Source organism: Sceloporus undulatus, chromosome 5 (genome assembly GCF_019175285.1).
Source record: "Sceloporus undulatus isolate JIND9_A2432 ecotype Alabama chromosome 5, SceUnd_v1.1, whole genome shotgun sequence".
In the NCBI taxonomy this organism is placed as follows: Eukaryota; Metazoa; Chordata; class Lepidosauria; order Squamata; family Phrynosomatidae; genus Sceloporus; species Sceloporus undulatus.
This window is the reverse complement of record NC_056526.1, coordinates 73928204-73948025: the sequence shown is the minus strand read 5'-3', so window position 1 is coordinate 73948025 and position 19822 is coordinate 73928204.

Genomic DNA, 19822 nt, shown 5'->3' with positions numbered 1-19822 from the left:
CTGGTTGGTATAAACTGAGAAGAAATTCATTTCATTTTCAAATAATTTACCAAAAATTACCACATTGCTTCACATCTGGAAAGGATAGAATTTGAGGATTTAAAAATGCACATGCAGGAGAAAGTGCAATTGACAGAATCTTGCATCACTAGTTAAATGGAAGTGGCAACTTGGATCACAAGAAGAACATCTCATTTTGTCTTGCTAATGAAACTTTTTTAAAGAAATCCTCTACTCATATGGCCAGAAGGAGGAGGAGCATGTCTGCATGAATTTTTCTCTGAACTGAGAACAGCTGTATCTTGACAAAATGCAGGCATGTGACTAACATTGTCATTTTTATATTTATATATTTTATCCTATATGATTTTTAACACCTTTGTCCGATGAAGAAGCCAGTGGAGCTTCCAAAGCTTGCAACATATATTTTGTGCATTTTGGATGGTCCAGTAAAGGCATCAATGCTTTGTGGATTTTGGATGTTATTGTGTTATTGATCCCAGAATGTCTTTTTAGAAGTTTTAGTTCCACATTATTTACTGTTAATTTCATCTCAAAGTGTTGCTGTAGAAATAAGTCTCATTTTAGTCCGTACAAAATAAATGAAAATATCCCTGGGTAACTACATCAGCTACTTAGTTCAGTATACAGTGCACCTGCATCATACACGGATGCACTACATGCAGCTTTCAGCATATGCTGAAAGCCGCCAGGGAGCCCATGGGAGTGTGCAGGGCATGCAGGGTGGCGCCATGCACAAGCCCCATTATTTTCAATGGGGCTCCAGCATACGTGTTATTTTTACGCAGGGGGGATGTTCTGGAACAGATCCCCCATGTAGAAAAAGGGGTGCACTGTACTTAAAAAGTATACACTTTTATATTCATTCATTCATTCATTCATTCATTCATTTCAAGGATTTATATCCCACCTTTCTCCCACAATGGAATTCTTTTTGGAAATCAGTATTTGAAGGAAATTTGGGTTGCAGATCTAGTGCAGGAAACAGTTGAAACAGAGCTCCCAGAATTTCTTGGCCAGCATGTCCAATTGCTATAACCGCTTAACTATTCTGAGTTTTGTATCCCAAGATGCAACATTTTCAAGCTTGGTTTGTGGGAGTCTGGCTATTTCCCCCTTCACTTTGACTCTGCTTTAGATCACCACCTAATCTGTGAATAGTAATGATAGGTAAATATATGGAGCATCAATTTAATGTATAGTTTTACCCTAAGACAGCATGTCTGAGATAAAAGTGCCTGGTAACTTCTAATAGTCTAAATCCGGAATATATAAAGAATGGAAGAACTGATAGAAAATTACAAGTAAAACATTAAAAAGAACATCTTGAATGTAAAAGCTGTTCAAAAGTGAAATAGATTTCCTCAAAGGCCGGTGTACTCTTTCTCTTTGTTGAGACAGAGGTTGGATGGCCATATATCAGTTGTGTGTTCCTGCATGGCAGGGAATAGGAACAGACACCACTACTGTGTCTTGCAGCTCCATGATTCTTCAGTTCTAGGACTATGGTATTTAACTCATGCATCACTCAAAATGATTGCATCTTTGTCACAGCAATTCAAAGACACTTTTTTTATTTCACAGTCACGATGAGATATTTTAATCTCAAAGACTAGTCATTTCAGTTTTTAAAATAATTTCAGAAAAGAACAGCAATATGTGTTTTTTATGAGCCACCTGCCTCCACTCTGTACTTTGGCAGCTTAATCTTCTCCAAAGAACTAGCTGATCAATACATCTATCTTGTCAAGGCAAGATTGCCAGGGTGCTTTTTTTTTGCTTTTTTTTGGTACAACACAGCCTAATATCTTCATGCTACACTTTAACATTTCCCTAGTGTTAATAATGTCAGTATTAAAATGCAGCAAAGGAAAATGTTTTCAATAAGACAAGCTACTAGCTAGAACCAAGAAGAATCTTTTCATGAAATGTAAATGTCTTGTTGTATATATTTAGCTCACAAAGGTTTGGCTCTTGATAGGAATGGCTTCTTCATTACAAGTAACATCGTAGCCCTGAATGCATTGTCTCCAATTGTTGAGTGGTCATGGCATCATAACATAAGCATGGAATCAATGATAAGTTTGATTTTGTTGTTATTTCACTTCAGGTCAACTCTGACTTATGCCAACCCTATCTTAAGGTTATCTTGGTAAAATATATTCAGCTGAAAGTGTTTGACTTGCCTAAAGTCTCATGCAGTCTTAGTTCAGTACTTAAACCATTACACTACACTAGCTTTCAAGGCTTGAGAGAGGTGTAAACTAGAATAGAGGTGTCCAGGAAGGCCCTGTCCTGCCTGAGTGTCCTCATTGGTCTAAGGGAGGGTAGGCATGAAAAGCAGGCTTGACTGTGTGTGGAAAGCAAGCAGGATTATGCCAAGCTAGATAAGGTTTAGGTTTTAGTCAGTGAGGGTCTGGTTTTGTGAGAGTCCAGAAGTTAGGCCAAAGTTTGGAAGGAAAGGACTTAGCTCTAAGACCGAGCTCAGAGTGAGGGAGCTTCAGGGATAAACAGCCTGAGAGCTAATGTAGAAATAAGGTTGGAAAGACCACAGTACATAAGGACAGTCCTAAAAGAGAATACTTGTTGTTTAATTGATCTATAAAGTTGAAACAGAGTATAACAAGAACAAGTGAACATAATCTTGTAACAAATGAAACACTGACAACCGACATTTAAATAAAAATTTTATTGTTCTTTTATTCAAGCTTGAGTGAACCTGGAATTATTTTCCACAGTACTAACAATTAAAGTAAACACATAGATTATAAATAAAATTGGTCTGAAACTTTACATATTGGGACAGCTGTAGATGTACAATAGGGCTGCCTGCTGAGGAAAAAGAGGTTTGGTGAAGGAGAGGTTCGTCACAGCCCTATCCTACTTGAGTGTCCTCGTTGCTCTAAAGGAGGGTAGGCATGAAAAGTAGGCTTCACTGGAGCAGCATTTCCAATACCACTTAGTCATCAAGGACTCTTGAATATTTATTACATGAGTTTGGGGGCTCACCAAAGTGGCACCCTAAGAAAAGAACTGTTCATCCTGGGCATAAACATCATAGATTTCACTTGTCTTTCCAAATGTGTATGATCATTTTTAAAAAAAAAAATATACAGTGTTCCAGTGACCTGGAAAGGCAGGAGTGTCACACAATATATATACCCAGGTCATACAATATATATACCCAAGTTCTTTCCAGGCAAACATTGTCTGAAGATGCCAGCCACAGATGCTGGCGAAACGTCAGAAAGAAACTCTTCTAGAACATGGCCACATAGCCCGAAAAACCCACAAAAAACTATGGATGCCGGCCATGAAAGCCTTCGACTTCACAGTCACATATTTCTCATGGAATAAATTGAATGCAGTGAACTTTTCTGTTCATCCTAATTGTATCATGCCACTCAGGAAAACTACTCTAATTAACTTGCCTGTTAAGCATCTCTTAAATGTGTTTTTCTGTTAACTCATAGGCTAACCTTGTTTGAACATTTTGTTGTTGTTGGCATAATGTTCTTTGTGGAACTGAAATAAATAAAATTTACAGAGATAATAAAAATAAAGTACCCCTGAGATGTGTGCATCCAGACCTTGAGGAGGAGGAGGAGAGGAAGAGGAAGAGGAAGAGGAAGAAGAAGAAGAAGAAGAAGAAGAAGAAGAAGAAGAAGAAGAAGAAGAGGTCATATATAACAAAATGCCAGACATTTTCTTCTTGTTTTCTCTAAAATCTCACTTTCTTCATATAGGTTTCATGGTTGTCTATCAGCTGTACTTTGGAGAAGGAAAATAAAAAGGTGGGGAAGGGATCAAAATGAAATAGTCCTCTTTCTGTCTAGGCAATGAGTATATAATGGGAGGGGGGGCATAAATATCTTTGCTACCTTAAATTCAGACATTGCCAGAGAGAAACAGGTGGATGATGTGGTCACATACTGTCTATTATTAAAAATATATTAAACAGAAGGTGAGGAAATCCTCCCTAATATTTAGCTACATGAGAGATTTTTTTTTAAAGCCTATGTAGTCATTTCCCCATGAATTTTATTTTCTAAAAAATCCCAAACACTTCTTTACTTGGTGGCTGAGATTTTATTCACCAGTTGTGTAAACTAGGAGTTTATCACACCCTGGGGGGGGGGGGGATATCAGGAGTTTAAAGTGTCATTATCCCAGGAAAGTTGTGCGATCACAGGAAGATTTTCACACACATCGCAATTAAAGAAGACTTATCCCAGCAATAATCAGGTAATAACCAGCAACAAATCATTCATGGTATTTCCTAGTGAATGATTTGTTGCTGGTCATTACCTGGTTATTGTCGAGATACCTCCTTTTTAATTGCAATGGCATGTGAAAATCTCCAATGCGATTGCATGATTTTCATGGGATAATGACAGTTTAAACCCCCAATTTTCCCCATGTCATAAAGTCCCTAAGATTACACAGGCATAACAAAACAGCAGTACTGAATCATCCTTTTTTGTAGCAGCTCACACAGCTGACAGCCCTTTCTTGTAGCACCACAATCACTTAATCTCTTTGACCACCTCTAAGTACCACTGCTGACAATCTGTACTGCACTTAAGAAATTCATAACCCAGAGTTACAAACCTGTAACTGCTCTATATTCAGCAAGGCTACACAATCTTATTGTCAGACTATGCAAATGTCCCCTCCAGCCAATCTTAACAGCCAGCAGCTGCATTGAAAGAAGGAGGTCTGTTCAGCTGCTGATTGGTATGCAAGAAGGAAAACATTCCCAGTCCACTTCCACCAATAAGCAAGGCTGGGTCAATCAGAAGCAGGACTCTTGATTAAACTCTTTGTCATTGCTTTGCTCACTAGTAGGAGAGCATTAGAAACACCCCCCTCCTTGAGCCCCAAATAACAGCTGAACAGACTGCTTTCATAAGATGTCACTGTTGACTATTAAGGTGAGTTTGTGAGGATCAAGGCCAGATATGTTGTTGCTGTTGTGTGCCTTGAAGTATTTTTTGACTTACGGCAACCCTAAGACAAACCCAACATAGAGTTTTCCTGGCAGGTTTCTTCAGAGGGAGTTTGCCATTGCCATCCTCTCAGGCTGTGAGAGTGTGACTTGCCCAAGGTTACCCAGTGGGTTTACATGGCTGAGTCAAGATTCAAACCCTAGTCTCCTGAGTACTAGTCCAATGCTCAAGCCACATAACTACTATAAATAAAAGAGATGTTACTTAGGAACTAAGTAGACAATGTAGAATATCAACCACACTTACCAAACATGCTAGGAAGCACACCTAATCTGGTGCAACACTTCATGGCAGTGTCACTGGGCTTGTGCAAACCTGAACTGGTAGTGGTAGTAGTAGTAGTAGTATCAACAGTCTTGCATAACCTCTGAAAAAGTGTAACATTTGAATACCAGCAATAATGACAACAGTAAACCACAGCCAAATTCAGACCAGGGAATCTTCACTTATTTCTGTGCATGATACTTCAACTGTTCTATGACAGACAACTCCTTTACACAGCACAGTTATAGCACTATGTTCCCACTTCAGTGCCATGTCGGAATTCTAGGGAAGGCTGAGATTTGTAGTTTAATGAAACAATAGAGGGGCATTCTAGTTGAGAATTCTAAGTACACTTCACTAAACTGCAAATCCTAGGACTTCATTGGAAGTTGCCATGGCAGTTGAAGTGGGATCATAGCACTGGAAATGTGTGAATGGGCCTCAGAAAAAATCCACAGTATTGTTATGTTGTTTGGGTCAGCTAACAACTGATCAACGTAGGTCAGATGAAGTAGCAATCATTGCATATGTTTTATTAGCAACTGAAGAGCTGGGGCTGCATTTTTGTTTGTTAGCTTGGGTCCCTGCCATTTGTCAATAGGACCCTTGTAGAGATCAAAGGGAAGGCCTGTTTGAAAAACCTGTGCTGTCTACTCAAAGAAAACAACATCTGTGGCATCATAATCAGCACAGCATTACATTCGGCAGTAGCAGGCCTGCAGTTTATCAGCTTGGCTCACATGAATAAGTATCACTTCAGTCAATGGGAATTCTTATAAAGGGTGGGGAGATAAATCAAGAAGCCAAAGAGGCATAAACTATGGCAGAAGGGTACAATCAGCTTAGCATATATTTACATAAGCACACAAAGGAACAGAGCTTGATTCTGGCAGACTATGTGTATTAAAGGTCCTGCAGATTTTCCTCCTGGGCCTTAGCCTAAATTATATTTTTGTTTTTTAAAATGACTAAATTGAGGAAAATTTATACTGAAAACTGAAACTTTATTTTTCTGTATACTTCTCAGTTTAGTTATAGACAAAAGGGGTTATTTATTGGTCAAGGAACATTTATTGAGGGTTCACCACTCCCACTGAAAATTATACATTATCCTCTACCAAGACCACATTCCACCCCAGGAATAATTTCAATAGGTTTATGTATTCCTACCTTAATAATATGGTCTAAATCCAGCTGGTACTCCCAAGCATGCAGACCTCCTGGATGAGCAATAACTTGATAAGTTAACATCTATGTTCCATTGATTCAGTGGATATACTCTAGTTTGGGCTAACACTGGATTTGGGCCTCTTAAAAATAAATAATTTATACCTACCTGCCCTAAAGGAAAAAGCGGTTGCCCGACTCGGCGGGCTGACCGCTTTGCCGCTAGACGCAGCGAACGACTACAAGCCCCAGAGTGCTCTGGGGCTTGCCCCAGCTCCCTATTGGTGCGCGGGGCGAAAGGGAGGCCCTTCCGCCCCGCGACGCTCTGGGAGCTGGGCTTGGTGACCGGGAGTTCCGGTTCTCCAGGGCAGATGATTGGTTCAGCTGCCCTGGATGAAGAGTCTCCTGGTCAGGTGGTACTGAGGGCGGGGCTTAGGCCTATATAGGCCGTGCTGCCAGCCCCGGCCCTCAGTCGGCGCTTGGCTCTGGATGGTTAGGAGCCAAGCAGGAAGGGAAGAGGAGCTGAGCCTTCTCCCACCCACCCACCGCTTGGGTTTGGGTTTTTTTGTCACAACTTTGGGGCGGCAGCATAGGCCAGGATCTGCACGGTGTGGTACCAGGGCTATGGAGCTCTGGTTTGGGAGTCAGTCGGGATCCAGGGGCGAATAGGGCAGGCGTATGGCCATTGCGGGGGCCATAACGCGAGAGCGCCTCCCGGTGACTAGGGGCTTAGCGAATATGTGAACGCATGGCAGAGATGCAGTCATACGGTGTGCCTTAGCCCCTAGGTCATCCCAATGCCTGGTGGGTGCCAGGTTGTGGTTAATCAGACAAACGTGGTGTTGTTTGATTTCGCAGATCCTGACCTCATGCTTTGTGCCAACCCTACCAATGGTTTGCTTAATAAAGTTGTGGCCTTTCCTCCAGCACGGTCTCCTGTGATTATTCGGCAGCAGCATCTGAGGCAATGGCTGTCATTGCTGGGACACTTTTCCTCATGTAAACCTGACACAGCCTCAACATTTGTGTTAGATGTTTGGGAGATTATCTGGAGCATATTTGAGGAGGCATGGCCTACTGGGGAGTAGGAGATATCCCACTGGGTACACAGAAACTCTTTTGCACACTGTTGAATTTTGTACATTTTTAAAGTTAGTTACAGTGAATATGTACATTCAGAAGCTATTGCAGTCATATCATTTTGAAAAGGACCAAAACTGTGCAGTGAATATTAACAGTGGTCATTAGGGGATTATCTGCATTCACCAACCCACATCCATAATTTAACCATATAAATATCCACCCGTTATGCTTGGATTTTGTCAGTAATCCCTTTTGATAGTCATGTACTTTTTTATTGTAAATGTTTGCTAGCTAGAAAAGAGGGGATTGATGTTACCCAAAAACCTGTAAATATTTTTTTAAAAAACCTTTTCTTCTAGGTTTGCTCATTTTTAGAAAAGCTTACCTGAATGTGTGATAATGTGGTACTACTGAATATTGAAAACATATGGCATTTTGTGTGCACAAAGAATATCTGCTGCCTATATACATTTATGATTTAGTTATATTTTGTGATTGTTGTTAACTGTCCTCAAGTTGACCTTGACTGATGGTGATCTTGTGGATAAGACATCTCCAAGCCTCCCAGTCCTCCACTGCTCTGTTCAAGTCCTGAAGACTCATGACCATGATCTCCTCAATTGAATTTAGCCATCTAGTGTGCTGTCTTCCTCTCTTTCTACTGCCTTCTACCTGTCCTAATATTATTGTCTTTTCTAATGAATCGTGCCTTCTCACGATGTTCCCAAAATACAACAGTCTCAATTTAATCATCTTGGCTACTAGGTGTATTTCAGAATTGATTTGTTCAAGGACCCATTTGTTTGTCTTACTGCTGTGTTGGCAAACCTGTGGCAAGTGTGCCCTCTCTGGCACATGAAGCCATCTCCGAGGGCACACAGTGGCCACATCAAGTGGCTCGGTTTGCCTTGGGAGAACTGGACCATGGCAAGGAGGTGAAAGGGGGGGGGGCTTCCCACTCCTAAAGATAGAGCAGGATTGACCAAGAGGTCTCCATCCCCCTGGGCCACCTCTCCTGATGCCAAGTTGCCCAGACCACTCCTGGCTCCAAACCACCTCTTGCCTCCCGAGACTGCCTCCTCTGCCTGCTTCTCCTCAGGGAAGCCCCCGCCCCCAGATGTGAAAAGCAGGGCCATTGGGTTAGGCCCTGGGCCAAAGCTGGCACCCACACTGTGCCCAGAATGCTATATGGCAAGAGGGATCTCATTTGCACCCCACAGATTGGGGTGCAGCCTCAGCCAGAGTTGAACAGGCCTCCCCCCCTCCAACTGGCGATACTGCTGGCTCAGCCAGTGAGCTGCTCTTTGGCAGCCACTGCTCAGCTGGTGACCCTGCACATCAACAGCTTCCTGGGTCAGCACCAGACTCTAGATGTGGCTGTGTGCTCACTGAGCTCCTGCTGATGCCGCTGGGAAGCGCTTGCTCACCATTAGGCCTGCTCCACGTAGCCTCAAGATCCCAGTAGGAATGCAGTAGAAGCAGTTTTGAGGTGAAGTATAATGAGGCCATCTTTGGTTTTCTTGGCAAGATTTCTTCAGAGGAGGTTTGCCTCCTCTGAGGCTGACAGAGTGTGACTGGCCCAAGGTCTCCCAGTCAGTTTGTGACTTGCCCAAGATGGCTGGGCAAGGATTGAAACTCTGGTCTCCAGAATTGTAGTCCAATACCCAAACCACTATGCCTCACTGGCTTCCTCTCTGTTTTACCCTATGATATTCAATACATAGTAATCGTGAACATGAATTAGTTATGAATATGTAACTGTAGGTTATAAATTCATAACTGCAATGGTGAATTCCAGCTATTATTATTTTCCGCATTTATGTCAGCCATAAACCACTTGAGACCATATAAATTAATAAGCCTGGTGAATTATAGTGGCATGACAACTAGTACAGATGTTGAAGCATTCTGACCTGATGGGAGGCATGCAGCTCCCTCTAGAACTCATGTAGCAAGTCCTTGAGGTCATAAAGATGTGAATGACAATGACTTGGTCTGTGTCAGATAGGAAAAGAGCACAAAGCTTTACCAAATACATTAATCAAACTAATTAAATGGATTTTCTGGGAATTTGTTTTAGCAGTGAAGAGCTAATCATGGCATAAGCATGTCTCAGAAGACACGCCACAGAAAAGAAGCAAGCTTCAAAGAAAATGTCTGGTTTTTGCTTTATTTTTTTAAAAAAATGGAGGTTTTTAGTGTGAAGAGATATTTTCTATACCAGCTTTCTTCTTGAGATAAACTGTTCTTTGCAACATGAATTCCTAGCCAATATTGTACTGACATATGGAGCTTCCCCAACAGGCACTTAATCACATTTATTTGTTCAGATGGTCCGATACTTTCATTCATTTCATTGTTTATCAAGCAATGCCTTATTTATTTGGTGTTGCCAATTATTTCTCAGTTATAAATAGAAGGCAGAAAATTTAAAACAAGCAAAGGGTCTTCATAGTTGATTTATTTTACATGACACTCTTTTCCCCTTCATTCTGCCATCATTTTGAGGATCAAAAAGACACGGAAGACAAGAAAAGTGCAGAGAAGTCAACTGCCAAATGTAATATAAAAATTGGAAACTGAGGCAGTGAGGTGAACTCAACATTGGGATATGCAGCTGCTGAGATTCACAGCCAAGCAGAAAATCCAGTGGATTAGTCCAGACAAGCTAAAGTGATAAGCCATGAGTTCTTCTGTTGGCAGTACTGAACCTTTAGCTGTTAAAGTTTAAAAGCTACATGGAAGCTGCATGCAGATGTAGATTCTGGCACCAGAAAAAGGCAAGAAGGGTGAAGAAAATTCTCTTTTGGAACTGCCATAGAGATGAGAAATGGCCAAATGGTCAAAGAGAATCCATAGTGATAATAAAGTACAAGTACTCCTCTTGTCTACATGTTCATTATTTATTTTGCCTTTAGCTCCTGATATCAGATATGCCCTCAGAACATATGGATGAATTCATACATGTTCTTAATACAGATGCCTGTTAGGGATCCTGTAACACTATGTGCCAGGCAAATTAGACTAAAACATTCATGCAGAACACTCTAAAAGGGAGATTTTATTGAACATATAGGGGGGATTTTATTGAACACATCAACACTTGACAATGAGACCTGTTCAACAGTGGAACACACTCCCTCAGAGTGTAATGGAGTCTGCTTCCTGGAGGTCTTTAAACAGAGGCTAGGTAGCCATTTGTTAGGGGTGCTTTGAGTTCCTGCATGGCAGGTGGTTGGACTGGGTGGCCCTTGTGGTCTCTTCCAACTCTAAGATGCTATGATTCTAAGATATACACAATAGGTTGTTTAAAAAAAGCTGGCAAGAAAAGGAAAAGAGAAGGCTTTGCATATGTATTATGTCACAATGGTCTTCATGGAGGCAATGAAAGAGAGCACAGTTTTTGTCACAGCTGTCCATGTATGCCAAGTGATGGACATAACTGAAGAGCTGCTGGATAACCACAATTTCCCTATGGATTATGTACATTCAAAATAGAGCAAAATTGCTTTAGGTTAGGGAGTTGCTAATTAAGCAGTTTGAAGCTATAGGGGTTGCTAAGAGGATGGAGAGGTGGGAGAAATAAAAAGGTTCAAAAATGATGGCAAGGCAATACAGTAGTTTCAAAAGTAAGAGCAATATAACACACTCATCCATGTGTGCACCAGAAAATAGAGGGGGTAGTTTTGTGGAGCTGAAATGTGCAGGGAAAATACTCCCTGAAAGAAAAAATTAAGAGATCCTGAAATTACCCCTCTCCTTGGTCCCTTCGGATTTGTGAGAAGGTAAGGAGCACTCCTGGCTCAAAAAGGGGAAAGAAAAGAGGACCAAATTCCATCTTTCCCATTGTTTTAAGGAATTATGTGAAAAATGCAGAGTGCAATCAATCTTATGCATGTTTACTCAGAATTAAATATTAATCCTATTGAATTAAATTGAGTTTATTCCAGATAATTTACTGAAGGAAGCAGCTTTATCAGTGCTATACACGTGAGTCAATATGTTAGGTCATGTTCCAGTCAACAATCAATGACCCAAACATTCATATTAGTGTGTTTATATGTGTGTATATTCCTCCCCACTCCCCACAACTGTTCAAGACATCTTCAGGATGATTACAAATTGTTGTTGTTGATCTTCTTCTTGTTGCTATGTGCCTTCTGACTTATGGCAACCCCAAGGCGAACCTATGTGAGGCTGTATGTGTGCAACTCACCCAAGGTCACCCACTGGGTTTCTATGGCTGAGTGATAATGATAGGAACAGTAAAATAAGAATAAGCACACACACAAAAAGGGGACAATATTTAAACTATGCTGCCCATCTCCATTCACTGGAAAATAATAAAGAACCTAACATTTTATCCATATGGCAACACAATCAACATCACACACAAAAGGAAAGTAATGTTTAATTGCTCAGATGAAATAAACATAGAAAAAATGTGTAGCCAAAAGAAATTATTGGTAATAAGCAGATCAAAATGTGACAATTGTGTTTGCTATGAGTCACTAAATGGAATGATTTGTTCCATTAATGACTGCATATCAGTCTACTTCTTGGCTTTTCCTAATAGGCACAATTATGGTTTGCTTTTACTGAGAATGAAGGAGAGAAAGTAACAGATAGAGTGGCAGACAAAAAAAAAGCTGCAATCTGGCATGGCAGACAAAGGACAAAGCCATATCTTGTTCATAAATAGGTTCTAGTCATTTTAGTAGAACTTCAACAAGCGACCATCCTGGTGCATTATTCTTAGGGATAGCAAGAACTGAGAATTGTTTTGTCCACAAACTCCAATTTTGCACCAAAAAATTACATGTTTCAAACAGATGTTTTCATGCAAAAATATGCATTTCACAAAAGCTACAATTTTCATGGAATGCACACTATTTTTGGAAATGAACACTTTTGAGCAAAATTAATGTTTCATGCACAAACAACAATTTTGCATTCTGCACTGTTTTTATATGAGAAATATGTTTCCCACCTCCCCAAGCCAAAGTTTGTATGAAAAAAAGCCCAATTCTCAAATGCATTTCTGTGCAGAATAATTTCCTGATACACTCATATAAACTGATCAGCAATTTGCTTTAAAGCATAGTGGGAACGAGCCCTTGGAAGCATGAATACTGACCAAAAACTGTGCAGAAACATTTCTTTTCTCTCACAGTGTGAAGAAAACTGTGAAAGTTATTCATCCTTCTGTGTAAGGATGAAATAGTAAAAGATTTATATCCTTGGGAAGGGGAAATGATAGGAGACAAACTACTATTCCATAAACAGTAATAGAGTATTACAGACTGGAGCAAGTAGAGCAAGACATGTAGATAAATGAGGAAACAAAACAGTACCTGAATGTGGCATATTACTTTGTAATGAAATAAACGTTGCAGATCAATAAGTAATAGATACCGATGGAAGCTCAATCCTTTATACTGAAATAGGGATACATGATATAAAACCTTGTACCTGTAGTGGAGGAAAGGTGCATTGAACTAACAAACATCTCATAAAAACCTTGAGGCTTAGAAACACTTACAAAAGCAGAATTTAAAATCTACTTCTTTCTTCTCTCTCTCTATGAAAATTCAGAGTGACTTATTCAAATAGTGTCTTTCAGAGTGTAAGTCATGTTTATTTAGAGAAAAGGTTGGTTTCCATATACAGATTGTAATATGGGCACCAGGCAGGATATCTTGCTATTTCTAGGTAGTACAATGAAGGTGATCCTTTTGGTTTCACTGTTCCATAAAATTCATAAGTTCACTTCCCCCCCCTTGAAATGGCGCCCTCTGGAACACAATGGGAACGTGATTGGAACTCCCAGCAGCAAAGGCGGCATTCCAGTGTGCAGTAAAATGGGGTTCTTGGCCCCATCGTGTTCCTGTCACGTTCCATGCGTGCCCACACGCGGGCACATTAGAACGCACTGGGAAACGTTTTAACCCCAGTGCGATAAACTTCCAAGTCTTGAACCTGATAATTAGGCATGCACTCCCTTGTGTGCAGGGCTTTCTAACTGGGCACTGATACAGACGGGTGAAAAGCACCAGGCTGTAGGTGGGGTGAAGGCTGAGCATCCCCATGTTCACACCCCTCCCTGCACTGCCTGGGTGCCATATTTTGTTTCTGTGCCCATTCAGATGGTGCGCGTGTTGATGACGTCCCTTTGGCATGGTGTCCAAATGGGGCTGCACCAAAGTGGCGTGATCAAGCCACTCGGCAGCGGCTGTGGCACCTCTTCAGAGGCACAAAAAGGAGCCAGAAAAAATGGCTCTTTTTTGTGCTCTGCGGAGGTTGGATCGGTGCCATGGTGTGTGTTTGCTGAGGCACTGATCTGGGGCAGAAAGGAGTGGTGTCTCACAGCCCCATCCTTCCCATCTGTACGGGGCTTGGGTCTATAGTATGTTTAATCCCCATTTGGATAGAAAGAATGGGCTATATATGAAACAATTAATACTGCCATGAAATTCTCCCTAACACCCCTCACAAAAAAATTATTTTAGTAATAGACAAAGCAGATTATTCTGGAGTGGGGGGGGCACACTTAACAATTCCAATTTAATTAATAAAATGTATTTTTACATATACTATTATCTCTCTTTCCCCCCAAATAAACTTGGCAAAATGTTGAAAAGTTGTCATATCAGCACCAAAATTATCCCTGATTTTATGAATCCTGTTAATTTTGATCAAGTCACCTTTGAATTGCACTTTCCCCCTTCTCCATCCCCACTTTATTCTCTAGGTTTTTTCAAAGTTTTCCTCCTCCCATATTTTCCACAGAGATCTGAATTGGATTCTGTCTGGTTTCTTCAGTCTTTCTCCTCTATTTTAATTTTAGGAGTCCAGACTGTCTGTCATAGTTGTGGACAATTCTTCTCCAATATTTATGTTATATTTTAATGTAATTTTATATTATTTTTAGGTGATTTCAACTAGTTTAAAGTTTATTATATTTTTTTTAAAAAAATCTGTGAGTCAGGGAGAAAGGCGGCATATAAAATAAAAATAAATAAGACTACAATGTTCAGTATTGTCTTTCTTTCTCTATTTTTTTGCTCCCTCTCCCCCCTCCTCCCCCCCCCCCCACCGCTTAATTTTTTTTACTGCATGCATATGTTACCTCACAAGACCATGGAGTTCGTCTCACTGCTCCTCCTTCTCTCCTGTTCTTCACTGTCCAACAAAAATGCCATCCAAATTGCCTTCATTTTCAGTCTGAAAATAATATTTTATGTTCTGGTTTAAAGGCTTTAATTAATGAGTTTTGATCTCTTCCCTGAAGCACCTGGCAAAAAGGAACCCAGAGGACTGCATGCTGAGACATTGTTGTATGAACCTGATGTCATTAGAACCACTGTTTAATGGTCAGGATGTTTTGCTTTGTTGTTTCAAATTTCATTTTATGTAGTTTGAGGTTCCGGCTGAAAAAACTGAAGAGCCTACTGCAGTGGACTCAAAGGTTTCTTACTGTACTACCTCCTAGAAGCCCCCTCCCTGAAGTAGTCAGGAACTTTCAAAACTGTTCAGCAACATTTAAGGGCCAAAACTGGGGCCTACTGTCTGAGTGGTAATCTGGGAAAGAACAGTTTGATGCTGCTATGAGAAAGGGAAGTATAGATTTTGGCAGCTAGACAGCAAGCTATATGCCGTTTAGTTCTCCATGTGGACTTGTTATTATTTTGAATGCAGGAGGTGTATGAAGCCAGAAAGCCTATTTGTGAGACAGAAATCAGTGCTCTTTGACATTGTGTGTGTATGTGAAAAAGATGGGCAAGGAGAGAGACAAAACAATGTTAAGATGAAAAGATGTTGAATGGTAGTTGGCACATTGAATGGTAGTTGGCACATACTACTAACCATCAAATCACTTAAAGAGGTGTAAGGTTCTGGTAGCGATTAAGTAAAATAAAGGCAGAATAGAATATTTCATCTAATGCACATTATACTGTTTGATCCTTTTTTCTTTTTTTGGTTCCACTGGCTATAAAAGCAAAATAAATTCCATTGTAAAAGGCAAATTAGGAAAAAGGAAATGGAAACACCTACACTGTTTGAGACCGTTTAGTTTCTCCATGAATGAATAACTGTTGAGTAATGTCTACTGAAGTGAATATTATTGCGCAATAAGGAACTCAAAGTATAAATTATAAATGAATTATATATCCAATGAAAATGACCATGCTGTCTGGTATTTCATTATGCTATTTTACTTTCCATGGCGAGAAGGTTACAAAGTGCTGCCGTCTCCTGTCTGGAATATTACAGATTTCATTCTACATTTTCCACACAAAGGAGAAAGGTGTGCTAATACAAAGTAAGCTTGTGCATAAATTGGTTTCTTATTCAAGGATCAATGAAATCTATTAATATTATACGTATAAAGAATTTCATTTTATTTCAATTTTTTCTTGAAATCCAGTGCATGTGTGTTTGGGGGGACAATCATGTTCATTCTGGTGGAGCTCAACATGGAAAAGTTCAGTATCTTATCAACTTTCACTTATCCTTTGTATGAGATAGATAGATAAATAGATAGAAGACAGATAGATTATAAAATTTTTCTTACAACATTTTTCTTTACTTTTTTCATCACAGTTTAATGCTGCACTCAAAAATTGTTCATTATTGAAGGATTCAGTTACTTCCCAAAACCCTGATAAAACTATAATTGTCTATATTCAGGTAGCTATCCTTGAAAGTAATTTAGTGCCGAAGTTTTCTGAGTGATTACCAGAAGCCCGAGCAAAGTACACAGGAGTTCTCAGGCAGACATTTTAAAAAATGAAACCACAAATGGATGCAAAAACAGAGCACTACACACTTAAGATGAGAAGCTGAAAGAAATCTGAAACTGACAGATGCATCCATTGTGATGATCTGACCTCCATCCTCATTATTGTCCCTGAGCTCAGATTGTCCCTGAGACTGTTAGCACAGAGGAAACCTGATTTATAGAATATTGTCCATAACCTGGTATGTTTTCTGCATTATCTGAATATGCATTTTCACCCAAGAAGCATGCAGCTTTTCTCACATTAGTCAGAATTTCTCTGTTTCCACATATGTCAGTACAAACACCTGCATGAATTTTAAAGGTTAATAGGAGAAATAGGAAAAGTTTTGCTTTTTTTTTATAAGCGAGGAAAGACTTTTCTATTTTGTATTTTACTGTCTAGTGCTGAGGTGATATAAGAAACATGGTGCCATATGTGCTGATTAACATTAATGACTAGCAGCTACCTTACAATAAGAGAAATTCACAAGAAAGAGTTGTATCTTTTATAAAGCATTTGAAGCAATGTCTAGAACATCATAACTTTTCATAATAATGAATAATAAATTCATCAGTTAATTTGTGTCAGAATGTACAAGATTAGCTAGGGATTTAGAATGGAGTGGCTTATTGGTGATGTTGAACCTTCATAATTTTACCATTCAGAAAAGTTTATGTTCAAATTTGCTGACTCTTGAGATGAGATGAACATATGCAGTAGGGAAATGCAAAACCTCTTCTGACACATCTTGCCAAGAAAACCCTGTACTAGATCCACCTTATCAAACTTGAAGGCACATAACAAACTCACCAGGTAAATTTAAAATCCTTCTAAAATGCTTCTTTAAATATTTAAAACCATTGAAGCATAAACCACACACACTGGCCTGTAGTACAAAGCACACCTAAGTACTGAAGACACACTAGATAACTAACCAAAAACAGCTGTAATTACACCATTAAAGGAGCAAGGTTATCTCTCATGTGATGTAGAATCAAGTTGATTGACTCAGACTCAAGTTGCTTCAATGACTCAACTTGGACTTGATTTCAAAATAAATGATGTACTGACTTGACTCTACTCATGACTCGTACGGTTTGCCCTCCATTGAAATAAAAGTTGCAGAAAGAATTTGGGGATTCTTTTCTCTGCTAACTTCTGAAATTGAAAGCTGCTATCTCCCATTGAAACAAGCGCCAGGCTCCAGAGTGGGGTTCATGAAGAATCCAAGGACACTTTGTTCTCCTAACTCTGAAACCAAAAGCTTCTGCCTACCATTGACAGTCTTGATAAATTTGATTAACATCACAGTTTTGATTTAAAAAGCCTTGTAGAACTTGCTGATGATAATTTATTTTTTACTTAACTTTGCGTATGTGTTGTTGATTTATAATTATTGAAATTCACACACACACAAACAACAACCACCACCACCTCCTTGTTTCTGTTAATAGTGGCTCCAAGGCTTGAAATCCGACTTGAAGATAGAGACCTGAAAACTTGAAGTAAAAGACTTGAATACATGACTGGCAACTTATGTGGTTCTGTTTTAGTACTGCAAAGAAAAACTAGTTATTAGTGCTAGTTTAAAGGCCTCCAAAATCCTCATCCATTGCTGTACATGTTCTTATACATGTTTTCTTATGTATACCTTCCCTTTTATATTTTTACTACAAACAGAAATATAAAATATTTAACACAGATACATAGGAACAATGGCTTCACTCTGTACCAGGCTAGACTCCTGCCAGGTAGTGAATGCTGGTCTCGTTGTACTTTGGATGTCTCTTTTAAGTTCTTAATTAAGACCTAGAGTGAATTCACTGATATTAGAGCCATCATCACTAGAGAATCATAGAATCATAGAGTTGGAAGAGACCGCAAGGACCATCCAGTCCAACCCTTGGTTATCATGACCTCCTAGCTTCCATGAGTTGTTTAAATGGGAATTAGTGATATTTCATTTCATACAAATTATTTTAAATTCACCTTTTTGACATATGGGACAAAAAGCATTTGTTTTTGTTTTTTAAAAAATGGTGGGAGATAGGGAAACTAGTTGATCTGTCTATTTAGGCAGAGGGTTTTGAATATTTCGCCCTTAAAAGTCAAATTTAGAATCCCTCTGCATTCAAACATATTTGCAATGCTGAAATAGGGCTGCTATTCTTTTCTTCCTCTTCTTGAAAAGTTATCTAGCTATAGCAGCTACACAGCAAGCATGTGCAATGTGGTCCTTTCTATGCTAGTTATACTTCTAATTATTGAATCTGGCCCGTGCAGATGGGAAATGTTTCTATTCATTTCTAAAAGACTTTAACAAAATATGTTCAACATTTTCAGTCAGCATGAAAACAGTTTGAGGTTGTTGAATGATAGAAGGGCCCTGTTAATTTGGATGGACAAGTACTGGGCTGCTCAGCTATCTTTTACTAGTTGCCAGCGAATATAAGTTATTTTCTCTCAGGCTGAATTTCTTAGCTGTATATTTGGAGTATTGATGACTTAGTTCCAAAAGACACTGCAGAAATAATCAAATGTGAGACCACTTTAAATGCCTTGGCTTAGTGGTAGGGAATTCTGGGAAACTAGTTTTGTGAGATGTTTAGCCTTCCCTGTCAGAGAGCTCTGGTGCCACAATAAACTACACAATACACTACAGTAAAAGTGATCTCAAACTGGATTATTTCTGCAATGCTTTTTGGACCTTAGGGGCTGTGCAGACAGCCTGTAAGGGGCGGCTGTATGCTGCTCCTGGAAGCACTGGGTTGGGGATGTGGCAACCACATGCCACGCCCTCAACCCAGTGCAAAAAGAATCCACCAACAGCGGATTCTTTTTCTGCCCAGAAAGGGCGTCATAGGCATTGCATCATGGCATTATGATGCCCTTTAGGGATGCATTTAGGGCTCATGCCACATCCTAGAAGGGCACTCTGTGTCATGATGTGATGGGGTGGAATCACAATGTCCAGTGTGCAGACACTGCGCCGTGGTTCTGCCTACAGGCCGGCACAAGGTGCCAGTCTGTATCCCCCCTCAGTGAGCTTGCTGTGCGGAGTAATGGGTTATAAAGATCTTCATGCATTTAAATGCTCTATAAATTTCTGAAGAAGGAGGAACTAAATCCAAATACTCTAAAAGAACCAAATCCTGTCTGTTCTTGGAAGTTAAGCAAGGTCAGCCCTGGTTAGTACTTGGATGGGAGTCAGCCAATGAATGCCAGGTGCTGTCCTCCATATTTCAGAGGAACGAACTGGCATAACCACCTCTGAGTATTCTTAAGAGAACCCTATGAAATGCATGCAGTTGCCATAAGTAATTAGGCAATTTAGAGGCATATACATACCCAATCTTAAGCAGTTAAGGAAGGGAAGATTCAGTAAACTGTTAGGCTGTTATTTTCCTGGACTCTGAATAACTGGTTAATTTCTAAAGAACCAATTAAATATATATTATTTTAATGGTGGTATCACTTTGAATGCCTGAACAGAAG